The 11,180-nt window shown below is 47.0% G+C and overlaps 2 protein-coding genes across 15 annotated transcripts in view; one reads left to right on the forward strand and one right to left on the reverse strand.

Moving 5' to 3' along the window:
* Smpd3 (sphingomyelin phosphodiesterase 3) overlaps window positions 1-11,180 on the reverse strand; it is an 87,537-nt gene that overhangs the window by 28,171 nt on the left and 48,186 nt on the right. Inside the window, exons 1-3 of one of the 5 annotated variants that reach the window (XM_031341291.1) lie at window positions 1,901-2,022; window positions 1,366-1,379; window positions 746-811 (exon numbers count right to left, since the gene is read on the reverse strand). The exons of 1 other annotated variant lie outside the window; for it this stretch is intronic. The gene's annotated coding sequence lies outside the window, so the exon portion shown is untranslated. Of the gene's footprint in view, window positions 1-745; window positions 2,023-11,180 lie in introns of those variants that run through there. 3 more of the 5 variants (XM_031341292.1, XM_031341290.1, XM_031341289.1) reach the window with 3 other exon arrangements.
* Window positions 741-11,180, forward strand: part of LOC116070098 — a 95,878-nt gene continuing 85,438 nt past the window's right edge. For 6 of the 10 annotated variants that reach the window (XR_004110273.1, XR_004110274.1, XR_004110280.1 and 3 more), the window contains exons 1-2: window positions 2,149-2,298; window positions 3,493-3,696. The gene's annotated coding sequence lies outside the window, so the exon portion shown is untranslated. Of the gene's footprint in view, window positions 865-2,108; window positions 2,299-3,492; window positions 3,697-11,180 lie in introns of those variants that run through there. The other 4 variants (XR_004110276.1, XR_004110278.1, XR_004110275.1 and 1 more) reach the window with 3 other exon arrangements.

The following is an 11,180-nucleotide window of genomic DNA, read 5'->3' on the forward strand; positions in this document are numbered from 1 at the left end:
ATAAATATTGCCAAACTGTTTTCTACCAGTGTCAGTCAGTTCATCGATCTCGTTTGAGAGGGATTATTTCACAATACCCTTATCAATTCTGTGTTTTAGAGTAAAAACATTGTTATTTAATAGTTTGATGGGCAGTGATGTCTGGCTACTTGCTACTCTCCCCTCAAGTGCTCTTCTTCACACTTTCTCTGCAGGCGTGGGAGTGCAGCCACTCCCCCTTCACAATGATACTGCCCTCCACAGGATGGCAAACCCTGCAGAGATTCTTACCCCAGAGCCATCGCCTTCAGATTTTTTAAGGGAACCACAAAAGTTTTTTTTTTAACTGATTTCACCCAGCACCTCTTGATATAAAAATATTAACTCGCCGGGCGGTGGTGGCGCACGCCTTTAGTCCCAGCACTTGGGAGGCAGAGGCAGGCGGATTTCTGAGTTCGAGGCCAGCCTGGTCTACAGAGTGAGTTCCAGGACAGCCAAGGCTACACAGAGAAACCCTGTCTCGAAAAAAAACAAAACAAAAAAAAAAAAAACACCAAAAACGAAAACAAAAAATTAACTCATAACCCATTTCCAGGCATGATCTCTAAAACCATACGGAGTTTGGTCAGTTTGGGTAACATACTGAGACCCTATCTAAAAACCCAAAACTAAAAAGAAAAAGAAAAAGCAGTAGCACAAAGTAAAACAAGTATTCTTGAGGCATGTTCTAGAGTCCACTTCCCAGAGTTCCAGAAGTCTGTCTTACCTGAGGAGGGGCCACTGGGGCCTTGTGTCCTTGCCTCTGTAGACAAGAAGTCCAGGCACTCAGGACCTGAAAGGGGATGCGCCATTCACAGTGGTGACTGGAGCAAGACAGCTGCACAGGTGAGCAGGGTACAAAGACCTCACCTGGAGGTGCTACCACGCCCTCATTGTCGCCAAGACTTGGGTGTGAGGTCTGGCTATCCTAGCAGAAGTGCAGCCAGAGGGGATGAGGGCGGGGTTTAGGCAACAGAAAGTGAGGAAGACTGACAAGTGGGAAGGGCTCCAAGTGAGATGGATGACCCTTCCACGTGTGCTGTTGCACCCAGGCAAGCTTTGGTGTGCAGGTTGAAAGGGGCAGAGCAAAGAGGCAAATTCAGAGCCCTGCTGTGGGCAGGAAGTCTGTCTGGTAGGTGAAGCCATAACAATCAGGACCCTCTCTGAAAGCTTTGTGTAATCTCTGCTTCCCACAGATCTGACATATAGAGGGGCGGGGAGTTTGCACTGAGGCCGAACTTGATCCGGAAAGGGTTGGTGGCCACCTTGGCTGGAGTTAGGAAGAAAGAAGAGTTGCGAGGAGGAACCAGAGGGATTTGTAGCAGTTAAGACAGAAAGATGACATACCAACAGAAGGAAGGCTGAGCGGGTACACGATTTCAGAGAGTACAATTGGGGGTATTCTGTGAATGAAGGCCTTTGGACATAATGCTACAGCCTACTTATACCACTTCAGCTTTCCCAGCCCAGAGATCGTGGTGGCCCTATGCCCTAGGGAAAGTGTCCTCTCTCTTTTATAGGTCTGGCTCTTGGCCGTCTATCTCCACCCGGGCCTCATGTGAGCGCCACACTCCCGAATCACTGGCCAATCCTTGGCCATCGCTACCTGTGCCTTGATCACGGTCTGTCAAACTCATCCTGTACCCAACATAGCAAGAGCCACACTCCTTTTGTCTTCCTCCTTCTCTCCCTCCACTGTTCTGCACTGTCTTAAGCCCTTGTATCATCTGCACAACCTGAGAAGGGTTACCATATTCCTTAGAGACCCCTGTCATTGAATGACTCTGACATCTGAGACTGAATTCATCTTTTCTTGGAAGCACTGGTAGAAATGTCTTATAGCTTAGCTCCCTCTGGGTAAAATATAAGCTCCAGGGGAGACCTGCTTCTTCTCCAGCATCTGTCCAGCTGGTGAAGGTCTTGAGCAAGTCTCTTAACCTTCGAACCTCCAACACCCCTCCCCTGGAACACTGAGGGATGAAGCAGGATCTTGGCTCCCCATGACTAGCATCAAAGGAACATCACTACTTGTCCATTCCAGAACAGGGTGGGAAGAAAAAAAGCCCATAGTTCTAGGTTCTATTCAAGGCGACTCTGGATTCTCTAGAGGCCCTAGTTCTAAGTGGTACCCTGGTCTTTTCTGTCAGAGAGAAGATCCTGCCCCACCCTCATCCTCAGTACTCCAACCCAGTGGAAACTGAGAAATTATCTTGCTGACCCAGCCTCTTGGAGGAGACTGTGATCCCTAGCCTTGGAACCCTGACTTCTTACCCTTGATAGGTGGGTGATTCAATATACAGGCTAGCAAGCTTCTGTAGGTGAACTTAAAGGACATAGGCCCACCCCACCCGCATGAGCCTGTGTGACTCTCAGCCACCATTGCCCTTTGGGCCGTCCTTCCCAAGATGTCAAGGAGATGCACAAAACACAGTGGTGACCAGAATGACTTCTGGAACTCAGAACAGCCACAGTAGGAGGTGCTCATGCCTGTCCTCAGTGCTATGTCTGTCAGGCAGTCTTTGACCTTCTACAATTTACCAAATTGTCTCCCACCAACTGCATAGATCCTTCACTCCCCAAATTCCCTGCATGTATTTCCTAAGTAGAACTAAATGACAAGAACTGGTTTTAGGGAGGGGTTTCTGAAGGGAAATGAAATCTTGGTAACCTTGACATTTATAGGCCCCCTTTTCAAAGAGAAGAAACCTCTATGAGATAATTGATATTTTGAGCCAGACCTTGTTTTGAAATGTGTTCTCCCCTGCCCGTTCACAAACTATACCCTTTCTTCCTCTTTGAAAATAGGGTCGTTATCAAGTCAGGTAGTAGAAATGGGAACAATCTAATCAGAGCCTCCCTCTGCCAACTATATCCCAACATACTCCCTGGTACAGGTAGAATGAGTTCTTGCCCCAACCCCCCTCAGCGACATCATTTAGTACACACCAGTTGGAAATGGCGAAGTGGTGAAACAGAAGGCCCTTTCATCCCAGGGTGAGCGGAGCAGGCTGCAGTTACTCTCCTGGTTCTGGAAGCTGGCTGTGTCTGGCTGGGAGTCAGGGCCTCTAGCTTAAATATGCAGCGGTAGTGGGGCAGGGCAGGCCTGGGGGGGCGGGCATGGAAAAGAGGGCCTTTTACCCAGCACAGCAAAGCAGTGGCCGAGGAGCCAGCAGTGGTCTAGACATGCGCCTGTCTGCCTGTCCACCAGGTGGCCTGGAGCCCACAGGCCCTCAGACCACAGACCAGTACCTGAGGTGACCCTTGATGGATTTGTAGCTCCAAGTGAGTCTATAGTCCCTGGAGGCTCCAAGTGTGGCCAGGTTCCTGGATGCCTCTGCCTCTCCTGGATAACAAAACCAACCGGAGTCGAATGAGTTGTTCCCTAGATTCACCAACAGCTCAGGCAGAATACCACTCCCAAGTGTCAGTTTGTACTTTTTTGAAACAAAGGTAACTCTAACTTCATGCCTGCAGAAATGATGCCGTCAGCACAAGGAGAAAGGCGAGCATAGGCAGCCTGTGTGTGTATTTGGTTGAGGCTGTGGGGACTGAGTGTGCAGAAGTGCCCAGAGCAACTGCTAGAAAAAGGCTGGAGAGGAACACCCCTTCACGCCTCCGGGTCAGAAGAACTCTGTGGGGAGCTGAGTGGCCACTTGGTTGATTCAATTTGACCTTCCGGTGAGTTGAGGCAGTACCTCTACTGCAGATAATGGAGGCTAGACCATCAGCTAGCAGGAAATTAAGACAAAGCACTAGTTCATTTGTTATTTTATACTGGTAAAATTTCTACCCTTAAAAGTACAAGTAAATTTGTTAATAAATAATTGGAGTCACAGATAAGAACTCTTCCTTGACAGGAAAATTTTGAATTAGAAAATACTCACTTGTCGTTTCCAAAGAAGTAGCAACTCAGAGGTCCTGGGTTTCTTAATAAAATCAGGAAAATAAGTCAGCTTTGCCATAAGTACTGATGAAGGAGAAGCCGAGACTACATTGTACACACACTTATTTATGATGAAGGGGAAACTGAGGCTACACTGTACACACTTACAATGAAGGAGAAGCTGAGGCTACATTGTATACACACCTGCTCATCGTTCATTGTCCTGGGTATTTGGGTCTAGAGCCCTTTCAGGGGCTTGTATGGCATCGATGGAAAGAACACGATTTCAGAGCTTAGTTTGGGGTCAGATCTGACTCTGAGTAACACTAGACCTTCTCTTAACCTCTCTGGGACATCCTTGGGTTTCTGTCACTTTGCAGGGTTGTTGGGAGAATGCAAAGAGATGATACGATATTAGAAATGATTGATAGATAGCCAGTGATCTGTTGTCTATTTTGGAAAGAATTCCACATGGACTATGGGGGGTGATGTGGGCAGGAAGGCCACTGTGGGAGCTGAAGCAGGGAGACAACAGAACAAAGAGTGGTCACATATATGGGGGACATCTAAGACTGGATGTGTCCCTCTCCCTAAGTATACAGGTTGAAGTCCTAGCTCTCCAGTGTAACTGTAACTGAAGACAGGGCTTGTAAGGAAGTAATTACAGTTAAATGAGATCATAAGGGTAGGGCCCTGATCAGATAAGATTAGTGTTTCTTCTTCTTCTTCTTCTTCTTCTTCTTCTTCTTCTTCTTCTTCTTCTTCTTCTTCTTCTTCTTCTTCTTCTCTCTCTCTCTCTCTCTCTCTCTCTCTCTCTCTCTCTCTCTCTCTCTCTCTCTCCCCCCTCTCTCTTTTCCCCTCACTCCCTCCCCTCTTTCTTCCTTCACAAACTACGCCCTTTCTTCTTTCCTTCCTTCCTTCCATTTTTTTTTCTTTTTTTTGAAACAGCATTTCTCATTGTGGAGCCCTGGTTGTCCTGAACTCTCTGTAGATCAGGCTGGCCTCACAGAGATCCACCTGCCTCTGTCTCCCAAGTGCTGGGATTAAAGGTATGCACCACCACCCAACAAGATTAGTGTTTCTTTAAGAGATACTGCCAAATATTCACAACCAGTGAAGGCTTGTGGAGACTCACAGAGAAGGCGGCGGCTGTCTATAAGCTAGGAAGAAAGCCCTCACCAGGACCTGCTAGACCTTGATCTCATGACTATGAGAAAATAAATACCATTTGTTTAAGCCACCCCGATCTGTGGTACCTTCATGGTAAGGGAAGCAGACTGATCCCAATGGGTGGGATTAAGGGGTACCCAGCTGGGTAGCTAGGAGGACAATCTGAGGTTTCCCACTTCAGGCAACTCCTGTTACAGTCGCTCCCCACCCAAGAGTTGGGTAAGCATTGTACAGCATTTATGTGTGTGCCAGATGGCAATAAGACTCAGAGCTAAGATCTTGGCTTGAACAGAAATTGGGAATTATTCGAGTATAGATGAAGTCTTTGGAGTGACAACATTTTGTCAGATCATTTATTCTTTCTTCTTTAGTTGGCTCATTCTAATTCTAATTCTTGTTACATAAGATAGCTTTTGTCCTTTACACCTTTATAAAGGCAGGCATCCACCTTGGCTTTACAAAAGCTTCACTATGTACTAATCCATCCTGGTGCCTCTACATGACTGTGTTCTTCCTACTTTACAGTTCAGGATCCTAACTGAGTTAAAACCCACATGTTAGAATCACCCTGTCCTCTGAGCCCATTGTCTTCAATATCTGTGATGTAAACTCTCTTGTCACTTTACCCAGTTTCAAAAAGGCTTATCTTCCTTCATTTCAACTTAATGGATAATTTACAATTCAAGATTTTAGGTTGCAAATGCTCATTCCTTCTCCTCAGAGTTAAACTTGAAAGGTGCCATAGAAGGTCTTTGGCTCTGGGTGGAGGCCTGTTGGTTACTCCCCTCACCCATTGTCCTTCCCCTTACTGAAGGCTGCATGCCTACAGCCTCCCTCTATGCTCAGTTTAGCGCTACAGTGCTGCCTCCCATTTTCCAGCTCAGTTATTAGCTCCTGTTTTCTGTTCTGGGTACCTTCACCCCAGCACCCCTGACTCCTTTGTTCTACTGTCTGTTTTATGTCAATCACTCCTTCTAGGTGTTCTCAGTTCCTCTGTTTTCACATCGGGATCATAGCCGTTGTCCTTTTGATCTGTTCATCTTTTCATCTTTGTGCTTTTTTTTTTTTTTCCATTTGGACATTTTAAGTTGTTACCAAGTTCTTTCTATTTGTTCCTCAGATCTTTGAGGATCCACATTTTTTGGTTATTTGGGGGTTTGTTTATTGAGACAGTTTATCTCAAGCTCAGGTTGGCCTTGAATCTGAGGCAGTCTTCCTGCCTCACAAGTGAAAGCCACCCCACTTGGCTCAGAGTGCATCACTTAGAAGCTAAATTCATTGATATTTATCGAGGGCCTTTTGTGTGTAGATACTACTACTTATTGGTTAGCATTTGTAGCAATCTGATTTTCATCCAAGTTTAGGGCAGTAACATCCAGAGACTTCAGTTAGGGCTGTTTTCTGGCTAAATAATTCATTTTTTCTATCTTGTTCCTAAAAAGAGTGGAAAGGATTTCAGCTATGCTCTGTGTGTGATAGGACACTTTTTCTTTTCCTTTCTCCCTTTCATTTCCTTTGCCTTCCTTTTCCAAAACTTCCCTCAATAAAGACAGAAAACTCTAGAGGCATCCAGGCAGAGTTAGAAACAGAGAGAATGAGGGAGCTGGGTGGCCTCAGGTGGACATAGAGGTGATATATCTTATGACTAAGGCTTGTCCTATTGATCTTTTTCTGGTGCGTTTGAAATGACCCTTTGTTTTAAGTTCCTGCTTGAATGGCTGTAACACAGAAGAGGCCCCTGGGGTGTGACTCACTCCATCAGCCCTGAGTGGGAAAAGCGTTTTTTGTTGTTGTTACTCAATGGGGATGGGGAAGGAAAAGGTGAGACACAGAGAGGAAGAGTTGACAGGCTGACTGTAGACAGCACTGCTCCTCTCCCCCTCCCCCAGCATCCTCCTAAAGTCCGCCTTGGGTGAGCAACTCAGCTGTGTTTCCTGTTTTCTGACTCTGAGCTCTCTCTGTTTGGAGGGCAAATGGAGTCTGGTTGAGAGGAGGTCTCTCTGGCCCTCTGTTTAAGAACTCCATCATGGCCTCATTTCACACTCCTTGGGAGCCAGGTTTTTGAGTGACACATTGATTGCTGTATGGGCGGTTACCAAAAAAGAATCTATTTTATTAGCTGTTTGTCTTGCAAAGTGAAATCGTTTTTTAAAAACCTTATCAAAATGTCACTATCCCAGAGGTTAGACTGTGCCCTCCTGCTCAGTACTGCGGGTAAAGAGCTGTCATGGCATGGTCTAGCCCAAGCCCCTAAATGGCAAGCCGGGCAGGACAGGTGAGCTTAGCCCTGGCTTCCTGAACCAAAAGGTATGTTAATACCTTTTAACTGTTGTCTTTTTCTTCTTTTCTTTAAACACAAGAGAAACAAAGTCCAGAGGTTCATATACAGGAGAGACCATGTACAGATAATATGTCTCTTCTGTTTGAGGAAGGAAAAGAAAATATCTCACCTACTCATTTTTTTTCCAGATTAAAAATTAGAAACTATAGTAAGGAATTAAGAAGTATTTTGTTTGAGGTAGCTGAAGGAGTGAACCCTTGCCTGGCTTGTGTTAGGGTTAGCTCCTCAGCACAGGGATGGCAGATATTTGGTTTCCTGAGAGACAGACAGACAGACAGACAGATGGACGGACGGACGGGAGGTTGCTGAGAGAAGGCAAGAGTGGAGTGTTGCTCTCCCTCTGTATGTGCCCAGACTGGTGGGTTGCCCATGTGCCTCAGCATTGGACTGTATCTTGGGCCCCTCCCTCCTTCAACCTGTCCTGTCTAGAGTCGAGGCCGGTCACTGTTAGCTGCACAATCTGTTGTGTTTTTAAAAAGACCAGGATATGTCTTTGTAGAGCACCATGGTGAGGTAGGAGGGAGGGGTTGCTTCTGCAGGCCCATGCTGAGGCATCCCTTTCCCCTGAGATACCAGCCATACAATAGGTATAGTGTAGAAATAGAGTTTATTTAGAGATGGGGGGAAGACAGGGGAAGAAGAAGGAAGAAGAGGAGGAAAAGGAGGAGGAAGAGGAAGAAGAGGGAAGAGGAGAGGCCAGTCAGGAACATGTGAACGGGGGAGGGGAAGGGGAGAGAGGGAGAAAGGGGTCTGGGATTGAAGAGAGTCAGAGAGAGAAGGGGCAGAGAAAGTGAGAAGGGGCCAAACAGTCCCTTTTATAGCAGGCCAGGCCTACCTGGCTGTTGCCAGGTAACTGTTGGGCTGAGCCTAGAAGGAATGCTAATGCAGCCCACAGTCCTACTCTCTATCTACCCTTCCTTAACTGTCTGTCACCCCTCAAGGCCCCTTACTTCTTGTTTGCACACATGCTGGCATGTCACTACTGAGCCTTTATCTGGCCCCTGTCATCCCTCCATATCCAAGCTCATGATCCCCACATGATTGGGAGTTGGGGGGGAGTGTCCTTCTGCCCTTGACCAGCACCCACAGGATAACTCCTCTACCGACATGCCCTCCTTGGAGTTCAGCATCATCTCTACCCCTCCTTTCTTCCCACTTGTGTGGACCAGGCTCTAGCCCTCCTATTTCCTAGAAATATGTCATGCTCTTCATGACCCTATGCCTGTATCTATGCTGTCTCTTATATCTGGAACATGTTCCTGGGTTGTCCACTTGGCAACTGTGAGGAACCTAAGTAAAACCATTTCATGTAACTTAAAAACCATTTTGTGTAACTTGAAAAAAATAATGTGAGGACTGCAAGATAGGAGCCAGCCACAAAGTAGCTTGCTATGAGCCAAGCCTAAGGCAGGCTTTGATATGCTAATGAACCAACCTGGAGGTGGCATTGCTCCAGTAGTACAAAATAAATACACATTAGATTAATACAAAAACCAGAACTTTGGAGATGGTCCCTAGGATTGTACCACTATACACACATCTACAGAGGCTGATGGGCTGATACACATCAGCAAGGAACTTTGAGACTGGTTGCTATGTGACTTGGCTTTGACAACTGTTTCCAGCACTGTTGCTTGCCTGTGAGCACTAGCTGCTGCCTGACACTCTCCACAGCCACAGTGTCATCCCCCCCAGCCTGCCGCAGCTGAGGGAGTCATGGCAGATGCAGGTAGAACTTGCAAGCTCCTCAAGCATTTTCACTGCAGAAGATTCCCTAGTGGAACCCTGCAACAGTTTCTGTCCCACCATCCTGTCCCCAATCAGTGGATACCTGTTTGCATGAGATTACTGTAAGCTGTCTTATAGCATGGGATGGTAAGGAGTGTTTGTGAATAAACCAAGCATATTTGAGAGGCAGGTATCGTGTGACATCCTAATTACTGAATGCTTCAGAACTCTCTGCAACACCCACCCTCCAAGGCTTAAATCTGAAGCTGACAACCCCTCCTCAGACTTACATCTTTAAGTTGTTTTTCTAAGCTTTATTTTTATGTGTATGCGTGTTTGCCTGAAGGATGTCTGTGCACCCCATGTGTGCCTGCTGCCCACAGAGGCCAGAAAAGGTGTTGGATCCCTCAGAGCTGGAGTTACAGATGGTTGTGAGCTACCATGTAGAACCAGAGAACTGGACCTTGGGGTCCTCTGACAGAACAGCCAGTGCTTTTTAACCACTGAGCCATCCCTCTAGCTTTTAACTGGAGACAAGAGCATGAGAACCAAGGCCCGCAGGGCTCGGTCCCTGAGGAATACTTGGGGAACCTTAGTGGGAGAAATGAAATGATTTTTAGCCAGGCAGGCATGTCAGTCACCAAAGGTTCAATCCTCTCTGTACATACCAGCTGCACAGTGGGAACCGTGAGCGACTGCTCTTGACTGTTCGAACTAATGCATCAATTAGGCTGCTTGTCAGCAAGAAAGACTTCCAAAAGTGAAGCCTTGAAGGCTAGAGGTCTTGTGTGAACTCCTGTGGGTGGTGTTGGCACTGGCAGCCTGCTGGGATCCTCGTCATCGTCGTCAAGATTATTTTGGAGGAACTTACCATACGCCAGGCATTGTGCTAAGAACACTGCATGTGTATTTTCGTGCTTTAGAACCTGGAGTGGCTGGGGAGTTTTGTCCCTATCCTCGGAGAAGAAAACTGAAGAGTCAGAGTAGAAACCCAAGTGGTTTGCCCAGAGTCACATTGCTGTCCATGATTGGCACAACCTAGACTTCATGGATGAAATTTTTCTGAGGTCCTATCCTGATGACTGGGAATGGTTAACAAACACAGAATGGTCACAGGCAAGGGAGAAACGTCCCAGAGCAGTGGGAAAGCTTGCTGGAGGCTACATTCCCTTCCCTTCTTGCTACTTTGGTCTGTCTGAGAGGGATTTGAGGTAGATGCTGCCATTGTCATTTGTTCTTAGTGGTTGAGTGTGTGAGAATAGGTCCATCTGCTGTTTTAGGTGTCTGACCAAAAAGCTGGAGAAGGGGGTACCTCAGAATGTACAAATCAGGTCTATTGCTGTAGACCGTGGGATAGGAAGGGATATCCAAGCCCCACATAATTTACCAGGTATGTCAGTCTTCTCTCCTGCTCCCCACCTCTGCACGTACAAGCCAGTTTGACCTTCCCATACCCTGCACACTGCCAGCCGAACCACTCTCACGATCTCAGCAAGATCCATGCCCTGTACCCACTCGCCTCTCCTGGCTCATTCTTTGCCAGTTATTGTCGTCTACTTGTTCTCAGAACCATCTGCGTCTTCCCAAGATTCCTTCCTCAGCTTGGAATTGACACCCTGTCTAGCTAGAGCATCCTCACTTGAATTTCAGCCCAATACTCTTGAGCGGAGGCCCTATCCAGGAGTAGGCTGTGGTAGGGCTGGGCCTCTTAGGTCAGATAATCCCACCCACCTACAAACAGGTAAGGCTGTGAGGATAATGACTGCAGAGAGTAATGCCTGTGCCTCAAGCACACCCCTCCACAGGGAGGTGTCCCATCTGCTTCTGGGATGTGAAGGCCTTGTGGGAGAAAGGGATGGTCCAAGAGTGCCGTGCCTGTCAGTGTCGGAGCTGTATTTATTACTTAGCTGTCTGCTAAAGCTGTTGATATGGATATCTAGTATCAGGTCCAGCAGGTAGGAAAAAAAAGGGGATAGGGAGTGTTCAAGGACAGGACCTTGGGCTCATCCATTTTTTGGTTTAGTGTGGAAAGAAGAGCCA

This window comes from Mastomys coucha, unplaced genomic scaffold, assembly GCF_008632895.1.
Source record: "Mastomys coucha isolate ucsf_1 unplaced genomic scaffold, UCSF_Mcou_1 pScaffold22, whole genome shotgun sequence".
NCBI classification, from domain to species: domain Eukaryota; kingdom Metazoa; phylum Chordata; class Mammalia; order Rodentia; family Muridae; genus Mastomys; species Mastomys coucha.